Here is a 16,199-nt window from a genome sequence, read left to right as displayed (position 1 = left end):
ATGAAATAGTATAGTATTACGCCATGCTGGTCTCACTTTATTAAGTATTAAACTCGCCTTCAGTTCCTTCAGTCCTGGGCAATTTCGCGCTCGGTTGCAGCCACTGGTCAAGAAGGCTGCTTCGCTTTCTAGACGCCATTTTGTCCACTTGCCTCAATCAGCCAATCAGAAAACGCAGAATAAAAACTTGCCAAAAATAGCCAATCAAAACGAAGATAAGAATTAAGAAAGCCAAGCTAAGACGAAGATGGCTGCGCCTAGACAGAACACGGAAATTTCTGCAAAATAAATCTTTTATTGTGGCACAGAGTGCTGATCGTTTGATTCTGGGAACAGAGGCAGATTTTTTTTTTGAACAATTGAAAGTAGCCGGCTATGTACTTACCCACAGGCGGCGAAATATCGCCGGGTGCCGGCTTCAAATGAACCCCCTGGTAGGGTAGGTTGTAAATTTGTCTGCACTTTGCAGCTTACCTTGCGTTGACTCTTTGTAGTACGGACCCCACAACGGTGGTGGAATTATAAGGGGCTGGTCATCAGGGGGCATGGATTTTGTGGCAGTTTCTTTATTGTCCATATCAAACTCAGCATAGAAGCGCTTAAGCTGGTTGGCGTTGCTGGTGGAGGGAGCTGCATTTGTGGGTTTCTATTCTGCAATGAACATAAGAACATAAGAACTATACAAATGAGAGGAGGCCATTCGGCCCATCAAGCTCGCTTGGGGAGAACTAAACTAATAGCTCAGAGTCATTAAAATCTTATCTAGCTCTGATTTAAAGGAACCCAAGGATTCAGCTTGCACTACATTATCAGGAAGGCTATTCCATACTCTGACTACGCGCTGTGTAAAGAAGTGCTTCCTTAAATCCAGCTTGAAATGTTCTCCCGCTAATTTCCACCTATGGCCACGAGTTTGTGTATTTAAACTAATGCTGAAGTAACTATTTGGTTGAACAGCATCCAAACCTGTTAGAATCTTATATACCTGGATCATGTCCCCCCTCAGTCTCCTTTGCTTGAGACTGAACAGATTTAGCTCAAGTAACCGTTCCTCGTATGACATTCCTCTAAGACCAGAAATCATTTTTGTGGCCCTACGCTGCACCTTTTCTAAGGCCACAATGTCCTTTTTAAGATATGGTGACCAAACCTGCACACAATATTCTAGGTGAGGTCTCACCAAGGAATTGTATAATCTTAGCATTACCTCCCTTGACTTAAACTCCACACACCTGGAGATATACCCCAATATCCTATTGGCCTTTTTTATTGTTTCCCCACACTGGCGAGAATGGGACATGGAAGCATCAACATATACACCAAGGTCTTTCTCATGATCAGCTACCTTTATTTCAGTGAGACCCATGAAATACCTGTACTTTATGTTTCTGCTCCCTAGATGGAGTACCTTACATTTATCGACGTTAAATTTCATCTGCCAGGTATCGGCCCAGTCACTAATTAAACCAAGATCCCGCTGTAGCTGCTGAGCCGCTAATTCAGTATCTGCTATACCACCCACCTTGGTGTCATCTGCAAATTTCACCAGTTTACTGTATATATTGGTATCCATATCATTTAATGGCTTGAATGTCATGTGTATTAAGACAAACTCATGGACTATTACGTCGCCCACATAACATAGAATGAATAAGAGTTCTTTACCGTCCTCCTGTTACTGTAATATTCTGGGAAGTTGTGATTGTTCAACTCCACTATGCACGGTTAGGAGCAACTCCAACTTCACCTAGCAGAAATATGTAGTGTAACAAGACGCTATGTCCAACAAAAAGCAGTTTTTAAAAACCTAGCCTACATGGCGAAATTGAATTACTTTCTGCACCAACAAACGCAACCAGGCATGAACATTATGCACCTTCCTAGTCTTGATGTATGTCGTCAGACGGATGAGGACGACTTTAGATCATACTCATCATGCACTGCAATTATATGCAAATTCCTCAAACGGAAAACCATTAAATACAAAACGAGCAGCTTAGTTTGACTTTATGTATTGTATATTAAGTTTCTTGTAGTGATATTACAGAATTTCTTTACTAAAACTTACAAATTACACCATACATCCACCACAATAAAAATGTATATAACTAATGACAGATATATAAATCCAAAAGTTAAAGGCAGAGAAAAAAATATGTTTTAGCAGTCAAGAGCTTCGGAGAACTTATATCAATATAACTTTATGTGTATTTAGTATATAGGAGGGTCCTCTACGATCCAGGTTCCAAGATCGATGGATCTCAGCCAAAGTTTCAGTATCTGTGTGCGTTTTCATTGTAGGATTCAGATGGTTAGGTTGCCATTTACTGTGTGGAAGTGTTGCGTGCATGAAACAAAAGTACTTTCTATCGGCTAGGATGCGCACACTCACCGCACAGGCTTAGTATATAACAGAGGGTGCAGTGGGGTACTGCGGTGTATGTATATCCCGTTTATATGCTGCTGTGGTGAATGACAGAACCCTCTGTTTCTCTCCACGGTTTTAGCCCTGTCAGTTTTTCTGTCGGTTCTGGTGATACTGTGATGCTTGATACAGATGGCCGATGGCGAAAACCAGCCGTAGCACGTTAGCCTTCATAATGATGGCCGTGATTTCGCCGTCGTATGAAAATCCTGCGGTCTGTTTTAAGGTGGAGGGGGGTGATTACAGATGCCTGCGCTGCCGCAGTACAACAGTCTGGGTAAGCGAAGAGGTAGCCGCGTTGCCGCTGCCATTGGTTATGACATTTAACCACCTTCTCCGGAGACTCAGTTCGCATGACATCAGCGAGAAGGGGATTCGGGGGCGCCGTGGTGGACGGTAAACAAAGATGGCCGCGCCCTGAAGCCGAACATAAACAAAGATGGCCGCACCCCGAAGCCGAACGTAAACAAAGATGGCCGCAACCCCAAGCCGAACGTAAACAAAGATGGCCGCGCCCCGAAGCCGAACGTAAACAAAGATGGCCGCACCCCGAAGCCGAACGTAAACAAAGATGGCCGTGCCCTTAATTGGAATGTAAACAAAGATGGCTGTACCCTGAAGCCGTACATAAACAAAGATGGCTGCACGCATGAGTCTCTTTTTTATTATTATTATTTATTATTAAGCATTCCAAACAACAACATGCAGAAGTTCTCATTTGAACACACTTAACAAAATGAAATACAGCAAGATACAGACAGGGGTAAATGCACAGAATAGAAAAAGGAGAAAAAGTTATAATGGTAAGCTCAAGGCTGAAAATGCATCCAGAGTCTTAACAGCTTTTCTGTTTTTTGATCCATGCAGGGTTTGGAAATAAAGTCCCATTTCGATTTTAAAGTCCTGGATCCTGGGTTCCTTCTTTGTCCATATTTACATCTATGAATAAAATATTTCCCATGTAAATTAAAAAGGTTTAATATAAATTTCCTATTGTATTCAATATCAGTCTTTTCATAAAAGAAAATAACATCCTTCTTTTCCAGTTAATTGTTTTACTATAAAACATATTAAACATAAGTTCAACTTCTTACCAAAAAGAAAAGACATGCATGCATGGCTGCGTCTGAATGTGAGCTATTTGGGGTTAAGTGTCTGGATAAACTGATCCCTGGCCAGTTCACTCTGTACTGATAGAGCCATGTGAGCACAGACACGCCTACACAACCCCTTGATATCATTAGCCAGGATGCAGAGAGACTCATTTGACTCAGTGCCTGCGCCTATTGTTTAACTGAGAGGGCAGAAGTCCTCACACTGCCCACAGCGATTCTGCAGGGCACTGACCAGTGTCTCATCCAGGGGCTCAAGCAACCAGCAGTGTACACCTCACAAAAACATGTGTGACAACCCTGAGGACCTGCTTGCATACCACAATGGTATCCCATCTCCCCTTGCTCTTTAAAGGGGTACCACCCATCCAGTATAGTTATCACTGGGCAATCACAATGTCATCACAATACTAAAGACTGAATCAAAGTCGTGATGTCAGACCCTCTATATACAGCACACAGTCTCACCCTTACATCCTGTATGACCACATTTCTGCTGTTCACATGGCATTTCTCCAGCTTCCAGTGCCCTGCAATGGACTGACGTGCTGTTGAAGGTCAACCTCACTATACACTTTGCCCATGTCTTGTGTATACCCTGTCTGATCCTAACGTGTATTTAGTGTGTGTAAATCTCACTGCATGTGCATTTCGCAGTTCAGCATCTGACTACATTGTGTTTCCCATCTGTGTATTTGGGTTCGGTGCTTGTTGAGTGCCTGTCGTGGTCCTTCTATTTACAATTGTACGCGGGGCATGCTGGGATATGCGCCCCACCGGCGTTACATTAGTTTAAAAAAATGGAATCTGATAGAGGAATTTGTTCATTGACCAAATTTTGTATGGGAACCAATGCACACAGATGTCGTCCTCCTTTCTGTGCTTTAGTCCTCCTTTTTGGATACAAGTGTCATCCTTTTTAGAGTCATGCTGGTGGTCACAATATTGCAGACTTGGCCTACAGATTCTCTTCACTGGAGCTGACAGCTTTCTACCCCCCTCCTCTTTCCTCTGCTGAGGAGCAGAAGCTGAGCACATTGTATCCAGTTCAGACCCTGCCTGTGTATGTACACAGGACAGCGGGCTTCAGGAGGTACCATCAGCTGGTCGTGTCCTGGGCTACACCCCAGAGGGGCAAATCACTGTCCAGCCAGAGGCTTCCTCACTGCATTTTACAAGCTATACCCTAAACTTATACATTAGGGGTGTGCCTCTCCATCACTAAGGCTGATGTGATACACATCTCAATGCACTGGCAACCATCTGATTCATTAAGACACATATGAAGAAACTACTAACGTAATTCGATGTCATTTACCCCTATTGTGATGCAGTGTGATTCGGTGCGATACGATGCCCATTCTGTTAGGGGTGTGGCCACATCATGGGCCTTGTTCAGGGGGTGTCAGGCCAGGATATCTGTAATGTGGCAAGCTGAGCTACACTGTACACATTTGTGTGTTTTTACAGGCTGGCTGTTTCAGGGCCATCCGCGCACATGCAGTGTTGGAAGCCAATCCCTCAGAACTGGTGTAAGAATCAGCTTTTGGGTGTTTATAGTTTCCTGATTCGGGATACTGCAGTGCATTCTGGGAGCCGTCTGTATCTCCCACAGTGAAACACCCAGCGAAGTTAGGAAAAGAACTTATCCCTTGTTCTTTGGTAACAGAAGGAGGCGTTTCATCATCACTTCCCTCCTTGCATAGGCAAAGGATGAAATGATCCATCAGGGATGTCAACTGGGGTGCTAAGGGCAGGGCGTAGCTTGGTCTTGGGTCAACCTGTCTGTCACAGACAGATGTGGTGTTAAAAAGTATAATAATTGCAAGATAAAGGTAATATTGATGTTTTCTTCTAGAAGTTGGTGTTGAGGCTCAGAGGGAGGGGGATGAGTGACGTGGAATTGAAGATCCAGAGTGAGAAGGCAAGGGGGTCCAGATCAGTGGTCACGATCAGCCTCAGGAGTTGAGACTAGACCTGGTTGTCTTTCACTCTGCAGCAGGTTTGGAGAGCAAGTTAACCTCTAGCTGGGCTTGTGGTTTCGATATCTGGCCCAGCTTTTTGTGGATGAGATAGATTAATTTTTATTAGAAAGCTGTAACACAGTAGTTTTAAAAAAATAAAACGGTCATTGAGGGAAAGCAGAATTCATTTATTAATACATTAATAAATTCATAATTATAAATATAAAATGTCAGATAAAAACAAAGTTTTATTTAAAAAAGGTTAAAATGTCAAAGCTACGAGAAAAGTTAAAACGTTAAAAATGGGCTGACGGGGTTAAAAGCTTTTAAAGAAAAAAAATTATACCTGCCTATACATCCATATTTAACTTGCTGTCTATATGTTGAGCCTTACTGCTCACAACGGGTTGATTGATTATGTCTGCGGAGGCCGGAAAGGGGAAACTGTCAGCGCGATGCCTCATTCTCAGTAATGCTACCACGGCGGAAGCATTGTGCCTGGATGTGTTTATTTACGTTTCCCCTTTATTCAGGTACGATATGAGCATATTAGCTCCTGAATTCTTAATATGTTTGCTGCGCTATTTTATTTGTGTTTTATTAACATGTCGATTGTATGTTGAGTGTGTTTTGAAGCTGTATTGTCAGTTGTAAATTGTTAATCAGTATATGGCTAAGCGGCTAGTTGAAACTTCTTCCCCAGTGGTGGGAACAGAACAACCTGAGGCCAGCTTGTTGTATAGCGTGTGCGCTCTGCTCAGGTCAAGCTCAGTAAGACGCACACAAAGCATTTGGGTTTTGGTATGTTTGTGGGTGTACTTTGTTACGCATTTATTCGTATGTTCACTTCTTAAGTGAGTCGCCATGATAACAAACGGATAATACGAAGGGCTATATGTATTTTTTTGTTTATTTTCTGTAAATTCTCATTTGTAAATTTAAGGTCATGTTTACTGATTAATAGACCCTTGTTATACTTACCTGTTACACTTGATTTTATCTGTTTTAAGAAAAGTGAGAGATGTTAGTGTTTATTTACCTGTACAGCAGAATGGAATTACATTCGGAGCTGAAAGAGCATATAATTGGTGCAATATTTTGTTTTGAGAATAACCTTATAAACGCATATTTAATTGTTGGAATATTTTATTTTGGACAAAACGATGCATCTCTGCAGATGTTTTGAAAATAATACACATATATTCTCGGTAATGCTACCACGGAGGAAGCATCGTGCATGGATGTGTTTATTTAGATTTCCCCTTTATTCAGGGTGTTACATGGGCAGTTTGCATGGTCTCCCTGTATCCACGTTGAATTCCTCTCAGTTCTCTGGTTTCCTCCCGCAGTCCAAAGACACGTGGTTCAGGTGAATTGGTGCCTCTAAAAGTGCCCATAGTGACTGTGTGTGAGTGTTTGCCCTGTGACAGACTGGCATCCTGTCCTGGGTGTTCCCCGACTTTATGCCCTGTGCTGCCTCCGATCAGCTCCATGCTCCCAGTACTGTACTGACCCTGTACTTAATATGAATGTGCAAGATAAATGGCTGAACTAAAATACATTGAAATGCTTTTTGTATAAGTCATGTCAAGTGATTTTATTGAAAAAGTACATAAAAAAAACAATACATATTGTGCCAAAATGCTGTAGATAAAAATAGTACAATAAAAGCATGAAATACGTAATACAACCAGAGACATTGGACAAAGTTACATAAAATATATAATTTTAGTAAATCAATGGGGATAAGATAAAAGCAGGAGTAACTGTAAACCTGGGTACAGAGAACGGCAGTAACCCAATCAGGATAAAAGCAGGAGTAACTCTCCAGGTCTTTGGCTGAAAGGTGTGGTTTAAGCCAGGCTATTGAACTCAGCTGACAGAAACACCCCTTCACAACAGCATTTATTTGTTTATCAAACTCAGTGATGAATCAAAGATGACACCAAGATTTTTAGTATGTGACTGGAAGTTCTCTGAATGAGGCCCTAATTGTTCTCATGAACAGACCCTGAGTGACCAAAACTCATTACCTCTGTCTTGTTTTCATTAATCTGGACGAAAGTCATTGCTGTCCTGTTCTTAATATCCTCCAGACAGTTAGAAAGGGCCACCAGAGAGCAGCAGTCACCAGGTTTTAATGGCAGATAGAGCTGCGTATCACCAGCATAGCAATGATATTTTACATAATAACGTTCACAAATAGAGCCCAAAGGAAGCATGTATAGAGGAATAGGAGAGGGCTTGTATCACAGGACTGGATATGTTTACAAGTAAGGCAATAGTACTGAAGGGGTGTGGCCATCCCACACAGTGACAAGCCCATTCATTCACCTCATCGAGGCCTTTTACTAGGGATTTAAGGTCCTGGTTTTCCTCTCAGACCCTAGAACACACTGCCAGGCTCAGATTCCCGATCCTACATCCTGCTGAAGCCCTTCCAAAGATTAGACACTAGTTTTGTTTTCCTTGTTTTTATAGTAAAATGATGGTCTTTGAGTTTTATACATCATCACTGTTCTGTTAATTACACATGACCTAATCTAAGTATTATACAAACCAAGCATCATTACTTAGAGATGTCATGAGGTGGAAAATCCTTATTCAGTTAATTATTTTCCCCACAGGTGCTGATGGTGTGTCCACAGTGAAATGGGTCTGTGTACAGAGAGGATGATCTGTAACAGTCCCATGTTCCTATGGTGACAGATATGAAACTCATGTGAAATACTGGTACAAATGGCATGCTGTGAGGTCATGTACTCCCACAGTACACACTGACTCTCCACAGGAGGGTAAAGTGTCAGTCAGAGATGATCCTGACCAGCGAGTCTTCACTGTGACCATCAACAATCTGACAGCTGAGGACTCCGATCGGTACTGGTGTGGTGTGAAGATCAGTGGAGCCTCTTTGATCAGGTTAATCTGTCAGTCACTGATGGTAAGATGTCTGTACTGCAGACTGTAGCCAATGAGATGCACAGTATGTAACATGTCACTGAGTCAAAAAGGAAGGACCTTAACACAAACACTGAAGGAAAAAATGTTTTAATATTTAAAAAATCTGCATTTTAATTTAACTCAATATGATAAACGAGACTTGGAAGAAGTAACAGTGTCAGCTAAATTGGGCAACTTCATGAGGTTAAATATGATAAGTAATATGTTAAAAAATGTCACTTTATTGGGCAAACATTTACATACAGTATGTATGTTGTAATGGGCTGATATTCATAAACATTTCATTGCTGTGCAAATCTTTGAGTGTTTTACCTGTGTGTTCAAGTCCTCCAGGGCTGTCAGTGGTCAAACAGGAGGTGACGGGTGTGGATGGAGACAGTGTCAGTGTTACTATGGAAACAACAAAAGACAAAGGATGTGGTGTTTGATTGGGGGCTCCTGTCTATTTGGCTGATATAAGTTCTGCTCACTTCTGCTTGGGTTGCATGGATCACCAGCCAGTTGTCACCAACTAACAGACCACAGCCTACCTGACCAATGTCATAACAGGTGCACCTAGGTATAAAATTTAGTCTCACTGTCTTCGAAAAAGGCCACTGTCTGGAACCCCATGGAACCACATTTTTGATTCCTTAGGCAATTTTTACACTATGTGACAAACAAAAACAACACACAAGTTTGTCTCAACACAGGCTCCATAGTCAAGAAAGGACAGCAGCACCTCTACTTTCAGCGGAAGCTGAGAAATGTCCATCTCCCATCCTCACAACATTTTACTGGGGAACTACTGAGAGCATCCTGAGCAGCTGCATCACGGTCTGAATTGGGAACTGCCTCGCCTCAGATCACAAGACCAGCGGATAGTGAGGATAGCTGAGAAGATTATTAGAGTCTCTCTCCCCTCCATCATGGACATTCACATCACACGCTCCATCCGCAAAGCCACCAACATAGTGGATGACCCCACCCACCCCTCACATAATTTTTTCACTCTCCTAGCATCTGGAAAAGCATTCAGGCCTCAGGGACTGATCTGATACCACACACAACACACACACACACACACACACACACACACAGGTGTGTAAGTATAATACCGTGGGGACTCTCCATTCATTTCTATGGGGAAAACTGTAATCCCAACATGACAACTTTAACCCCTACCAACCCCTAACCTTAACCATATGTAACCAAACCAAATACAAGACTTTTGGCATTGTTAGTTTTTTGACTGTATTTACAGATCTTTGTGAGTACCTGAAAATGCCCCCCAAAACATCAAAATAACAGGTTTTTGTCACATTGTGGGGGACATTTGGTCCCCACAATATAATATACACCTAATCCACACACACACAGAGATTAGGTATCTGAATCTTTGTGGAGATTCTCCATTCATTTGTACGGGTGTAACCCCAATCCTAACTATGGCAACCTTAAACATTGCAGTAGTTACCAAGCAGTAACAGTAAGCAACCAAACAAAATGCAAGACTTTTTGAATTTTTCCTTTGACTGCATTCACAGAATTTAATAAAATTCAGTATCTTCTTACTTTCTGGATCGAAAACATGTCCCAACAAAGTCAAAATAACATGTTTTTATAGCACTATGTACATGACCACCCACCCAAACGCGCACACACACAAACACACACAAACAGGCCTACCTACAGTATACCCTCTGTTGGAGAAAGCGTCAGGCTTTCCACTCCAACTCTGCACACACTATTAATTACAAGACAACACACTTAAAGTTTTACTTGCGCAAGGGTAACCACACTCTCTGCATGCTAGGCTACAAACGAATGTGTTACAAAGGGTGGTTCCCCTTGGCACCTTTATTTATAGTCAATGGGGGGCAGGGGTCTTGGAGTGAGAACAAAGAAAGGATGGTGAGAGTAAGAAGAAGTTCTGGTTTTACTCAGGTGGACAACTATTTAAACACGTACTCAGGATACATGTAAACTAATATAATCTAAAGTATGAAGATAAAGGAAAACAAAATAATGTATATACATATTTACACTCATTGCTGATTATACAGAAATGATAACAAATGATTAATAACAGTTTCTTCAACCTAACAGGTGTAAAACAGTACTGAACACACTTTACGTGTCCAGCCTTGGATGTAACTTCATTGTTGCAATAAAGACTGAATTCTGGATACTACACAAGCGGCCCTCTGACTTCTGATTTGGCGGGGAAGGAGAAAAAACCACAACATAAATTGGCGTCACGAACAGGATCGGAGAAGAGACCTGGGGAGGCGACCACCTGGCGGAGAACCGGGAGACACCCGTCTGCATTTAAGCGGCGCGCCCAAACACAGGTAAGGAAAGGTTTTTATTATTGTTTAATAGAATAGGGAAATAGAATAGGGAGACGGGGGTGTCTCGGGGACATACGCCGCCAGGCAGGGCCTCCTGGTAAGGGAACTCGCCGATTAAAAGAACTAAAGATAGGAGAGCTGTTTGTGCAGTGTCCAGTGGGCCCAGTGTGTGTGTGTGATGTGAGAGAAATCCCTAAAGGAAGGGTCACGTGTGGATATTCCCTCAGAGATAAGCGCCTTGAAGGAGGGGAAAGTTGACCCTGAGGGCTTGATATACTGTTGCGAGGTGGAGAGGCCTTGAAGGTTTAATAGTGATTTAAAGGTATTGCCCTGAGAGAGGGCCAGTGTTTGTGCTGCAGGTTCTTGGATTAGTGTGAGTCGGAGACATCGCCCTAAGAGAGGGGGGTCTCCTTGTTCTGATAAAGTAAAGGTTAGGTGGCCCTAAGGGAGGGGGCCGTGTGTTTTAAGTTGTGGGGGAAAAAATGCTGTTATGTCATAATGCAAAGATGTTGCTAAGGAATTGTTTTAAGCAAAGGTCATGTTGTGTTGCAAATAAAATATTGGTAAAGTAATAAGGCCAGAGAGAGCCTAAGTATTAGAAGTTGTGGGGATTTTAAAGGTCTGCTGGATCAGACTGGTTTTGTTATGCAGAAGTGGGGAAAATTGTCATGTATGCAATTTTGGGTTGAACCAGAGGAAAAGCACAAATATTTTTGACTAAAAGTTGAGTGTTAAGGTGCATAAAGCAGAAATAAGTACCGCAGAGGTAAAAACGCTTAGGAGACTAAAATTAAAAAGGGATCAATCTAGCAGGGGGACTGGATAGAGCATTTGTGCATTTCTATAGAAAATCATTTGTAGTAGTGGAAGTGCAGGTAGGTGAGTTTAGAATTTTGACAAATCTCAAAATAAAGTTTTTGAATAAAATGTGATTAGAAGATTCTATGGACTAAAGAGACTAAGTTTAGAGATAAAGGGTATTAAAGCACATCTTTGTGAGAGAACAACAGGACATAGACAAGAGGTTTTGTGACTTCCCATGGAATTAGGGAGTTTAACAGAGAAAGCGTGAGGAGGCTCGTGTGCATGGTGGACAGGCAAACGTAAAATCAGGCTGATAAAAAGGAGAGAAGGGAGGCTTTGGTATATGTGTGCCCATAGATAATTGGGTGCAACGTTAGGAGTAAGTAGAAAATAATATAGAGTCAGTGACACTTTAAGGTGAAGTAGGTTCAGTCAGGGAGAAAATTCTTATTAAGGAAAAGAAAGGAAAACAATAGAACACGGGTTGGCTGTGAGGAAATTTGTTAATTTTTATATCAAACAGGAAAACAGCCCAAGTGACAGTAGAAACAAAAAAAACAAAAGTTGTTGTTCCATAGAGAGAAGTATAGTTTATATGGGATTGAAGATGATACTGGAAAAATTTGGGAAATTTTAGAACAGTGGGACCCATTCATACTGGAACAATATAGCAATAGGTTAAATTGGACACAGGACAAACATATTTCTTTGTTGCGATGGGGAAAATTCAGTGATCCTGAAGTAAAGGGTGAGTGGGATCAGCTGATAGAGTCTCTGCCTGGCCGGGAGAAAGAAAGGATGTGCATGATAACAGACGGGATAATATTAGGCCCTGAGGGAGTAGCCATTCCGATACGGAAAACGGGAATAGTGGGAGAATGGTACAACATACCAGACACGGAGCCCCACATAGCGATGGCTTTTAATCAGTCCATGCTGGATCTGAAGTTAGACAACAGAGATTTGTGGCTGTGGAGCATGATAGGAGTACAGCGTGATGCAAAAGAAAGTACAGAGGAATGTTGGCAGGAAATGGAAAGAGAAGTGCCTGAGGAGGTGTGGACTGCTCATGATACAGATGTAGGCCTAGTAAATTCAGCTAGCCCAGTGGAAATTTATCTTAAACCAGGGTGCACACCACCCTGGAAAAACCAGTACCCCTTGAAACCTGAGGCTGAGGAAGGTATAAGGGAAACAATAGAGGGATTACTGGATGCAGGGCTGTTGGTGCCTACCATTAGCTGCTGCAACACCCCCCTCTTGCCTGTGCCAAAGGCAGGAGGTGAAAAGTGGAGGCTGGTTCATGATTTGCGTGCAGTAAATGAGGTAGTGGAGGATCAGACAGCAGAAGTTCCCAATCCACACACACTGTTGACAAATGTGCCCCCCAGTGCAAAATGATTTACAGTTGTGGATTTGTGTTCAGCGTTTTTCAGTGTGCCCCTTGCAGAACAGTCACAGTTTCTGTTTGCTTTTACCTACAGGGGTCAGCAGTATAGCTACACGAGGATGCCACAGGGATTTAAGCATTCGCCGCATGTTTTTAATCAGGTGCTTAAGGCAGACTTAGATGGACTGAATTTAAAAAGTACAGTGATACAGTATGTGGATGATCTATTGTTGTGTGCTGAAACGCTGGCAGACTGCCACCAAGACTCAGTGCAGTTGCTGAAGGTCTTGGCAAAAGGGGGGCATAAGGTGTCCAAGGCCAAGCTGCAGTACTGCCAAGAGCAGGTTACGTACTTGGGGCATGAGATCAGCCATGGGATGAAAGCTATAGCAGCAGAACAGTTAAAGGGGATCACTAAGGCTCCGAAACCCATGATCGTATCACAGATGCTGACTTTTTTAGGGATGACAGGATTCAGCATGGACTGGATTGAGGACTGTGCTGTGAAGGTGGCACCGTTGCGGGCACTGATAAAGGAGGAGGGCCACACTAATTTGAAGGCCCCCTTAATTTGGACAAATGAGGCCTCAGTAGCATTTGAATCTATCAAGCAGGAGCTACAGAATGCACCTGCTCTGGGCCTCCCAGACTACACCAAGCCGTTTTATCTGTATGTCGGGAACAGGAAGGACGGCTTTGGGACAGCCCTGCTCACTCGGGACTTGTGTCCTGGCAGACGGAAGCAGCCATTGGCATACTACAGCATGAAGCTGGACAATGTGGCTCAGGGATACCCACCCTGTTTCCAGGGAGTGGTGGTTGCCTATTTAGGCTATGAAGAGGCCACTGCCATCACAATGGGTTATCCAGTGACAATTAATACTTCACATAAGGTGGTGGTCCTTACTGACAAAGGCAAATTTGTGTTGACCCCAGCAAGGCAGCTAGCGTACTTAGGATTTCTCACTTACCCGGATGTGACAATAAAGCGCTGCACTACAGTAAACCCTGCAGACAGCATTCCCCTGGAGGATGAGGGGCAGCCACATTAGTGTGTGGCAGAGTCTTTGGTTTACACTAAACTGAGACCAGACTTGGAGAGTTCTCCCATTAAAATAGCGAGATGGTGTTGTTTGTGGACGGCTCATGTTGGAGAGATGGGGATGCCTTGAAGGCTGGGTTTGCTGTAGTTCAGGCACAGGGTGATGATTTTCACACTCTCGTTTCAGAGCCAGCGGCACAACCGTGTTCCGCTCAATTAGCGGAGCTAAAGGCTTTGACTGAAGCGTGCCGGCGAGGACAACATAAGACGGTTACTATCTACACAGACTCTGCATACGTACTGCATACGCACACGGTGTATGCCATCTGTTTGGAGCAGTCTGGAAGCAAAGGGGGTTTCGCAAAAGTGACGGCTCCCCCATTCAGCATTATAATCAGATTTTGGAGTTGCTACATGCAATGATGCGTCCTAAGCGTTTCAGCGTGTCAGGCCCACCGCAAAGGTCGTGATTTTGTTATACAAGGCAATGCGGCCACTGATGCGGCAGCCAGGGCAGCTGCACAGGTCAGGACTGCTCATCTTTTGCCTATGGTGACTGTAGAGCCGGACCTTACTGTTTCTGATCTGGTGGCCCTGCAGGAGCGTGCGGGCCCCTATGAGGCCTCTGTGTGGCTAAAAAGGGGGGCCTCTAAGGATGTTAATGGTCTGTATCACAACCATAAGGGACTTTCGGCCGCACCTGTCTCTGGTGAACATTTTGATAACGGATGCGCATGGTCTTGACCATTGCACAAGGGGGGAGGTGTTACGGAAAATTACACGACAAGGTTTCTGGGCACCACAGATGCAAGCAATGGTGGATGCAAGGTTGTCAGAATGTGAAGTGTGCATTAAGAACAATGTACGCAAAGCAATCACGGCCCCAATAGGGCACATTCCAGTGCCTGAGGGATCATTCAGACACCTAGTGATGGACTATGTGGACATGGGAAAAACAGCATATGGAAAGCGATATATGCTTGTGATTGTGGACAGGTTCAGCAGATGGGTGGAGGCAATACCGTCCAAGGACATGGGGGCGATGACAGTGGTGAAATTCCTGATCAGAGAGGTGATTCCAAGGTTTGGGATACCAACTGAAATAAGCTCTGATAATGGAGCTGCCTTTGTGGGGAAAGTTACTAAGTTAGTGGTTCAACAGCTGAGAATAAAACAAAGGTTGGGATGTGTGTATCACCCTCAATCACAGGGCATGGTGGAGAGAGTGAATGGCACACTTAAGCAGAAGCTGAATAAGATTTGCGCCACCATGAAAATGAACTGGGCAGAGGCACTGCCAACAGCCTTGATGGCGTATCGGATGGAAACGCACAGGGTGACGCATTTGTCTCCGCATGAAATGCTGACAGGGAGACCAATGCCTGGATCGACTTGGAGGGGGCCGTATAAGGGACCCAGCCTAGATCAGCTGGGGGATGAATTAAAGTTGTACATGAGGACGTTAACCAAAATACACAAAGCTATTTCCAAACAGGAAAAGGAGAAAGCACAGAAAGAAGACACAGACCGGGAGGAGCCAGTCATCTTTCTCAGAGATAAAGTCTACCTGCGAGTGTTCTGGCGAAAGTGGCACGAGCCCCGACGAGAGGAACCCTTCAAGTTGACACGAGCCACAGCAACAGCGGTACAGGCAGAAAGGAGTAACACGTGGTATCATTTGAACCACTGCACTAGAGTACTGCACGAAAGGCAGATAGTCACTGAAACCAACACAGAGGATGCAGCTGCCCTTGGCTCAGATGGCCCTGATGGAGGTCCCAGAGGAGCTCCACAACTTGGAGAGGAGCCAGTTTCAGGTTCAGAACAGACTGAGGGTCAAGAGGGAGCATCGCAAGCAGGTCAGCTACTCCAGACAGAACACGAAGCTGTGGGTTCTGGTAGGGCTGACAGCGATGATATTGGTGATGCTAATGATATATCCGGCCCTTGAGGTCTGGGGGCACAGCAGGACCACAGGTCAGGTGAGTTCAGAACAATTGACTTCACTGACTCAGCCTTGTCCTTTGATGCTGAATAACCTGTCAGATAATGAGCGAAAGCGGAGAGAAATAGGGAGGAGATATGGGAGTGAGGAGAGTGAACAAATTGTAGAATATACCCAGGATGAAGTAGACCTGGATGGGTTAGCAAAACGTACGCTTGGAAAT

Source organism: Brienomyrus brachyistius, chromosome 4, assembly GCF_023856365.1.
Source record: "Brienomyrus brachyistius isolate T26 chromosome 4, BBRACH_0.4, whole genome shotgun sequence".
Lineage (NCBI taxonomy): Eukaryota > Metazoa > Chordata > Actinopteri > Osteoglossiformes > Mormyridae > Brienomyrus > Brienomyrus brachyistius.
Note: the sequence above shows the minus strand (reverse complement) of the source record.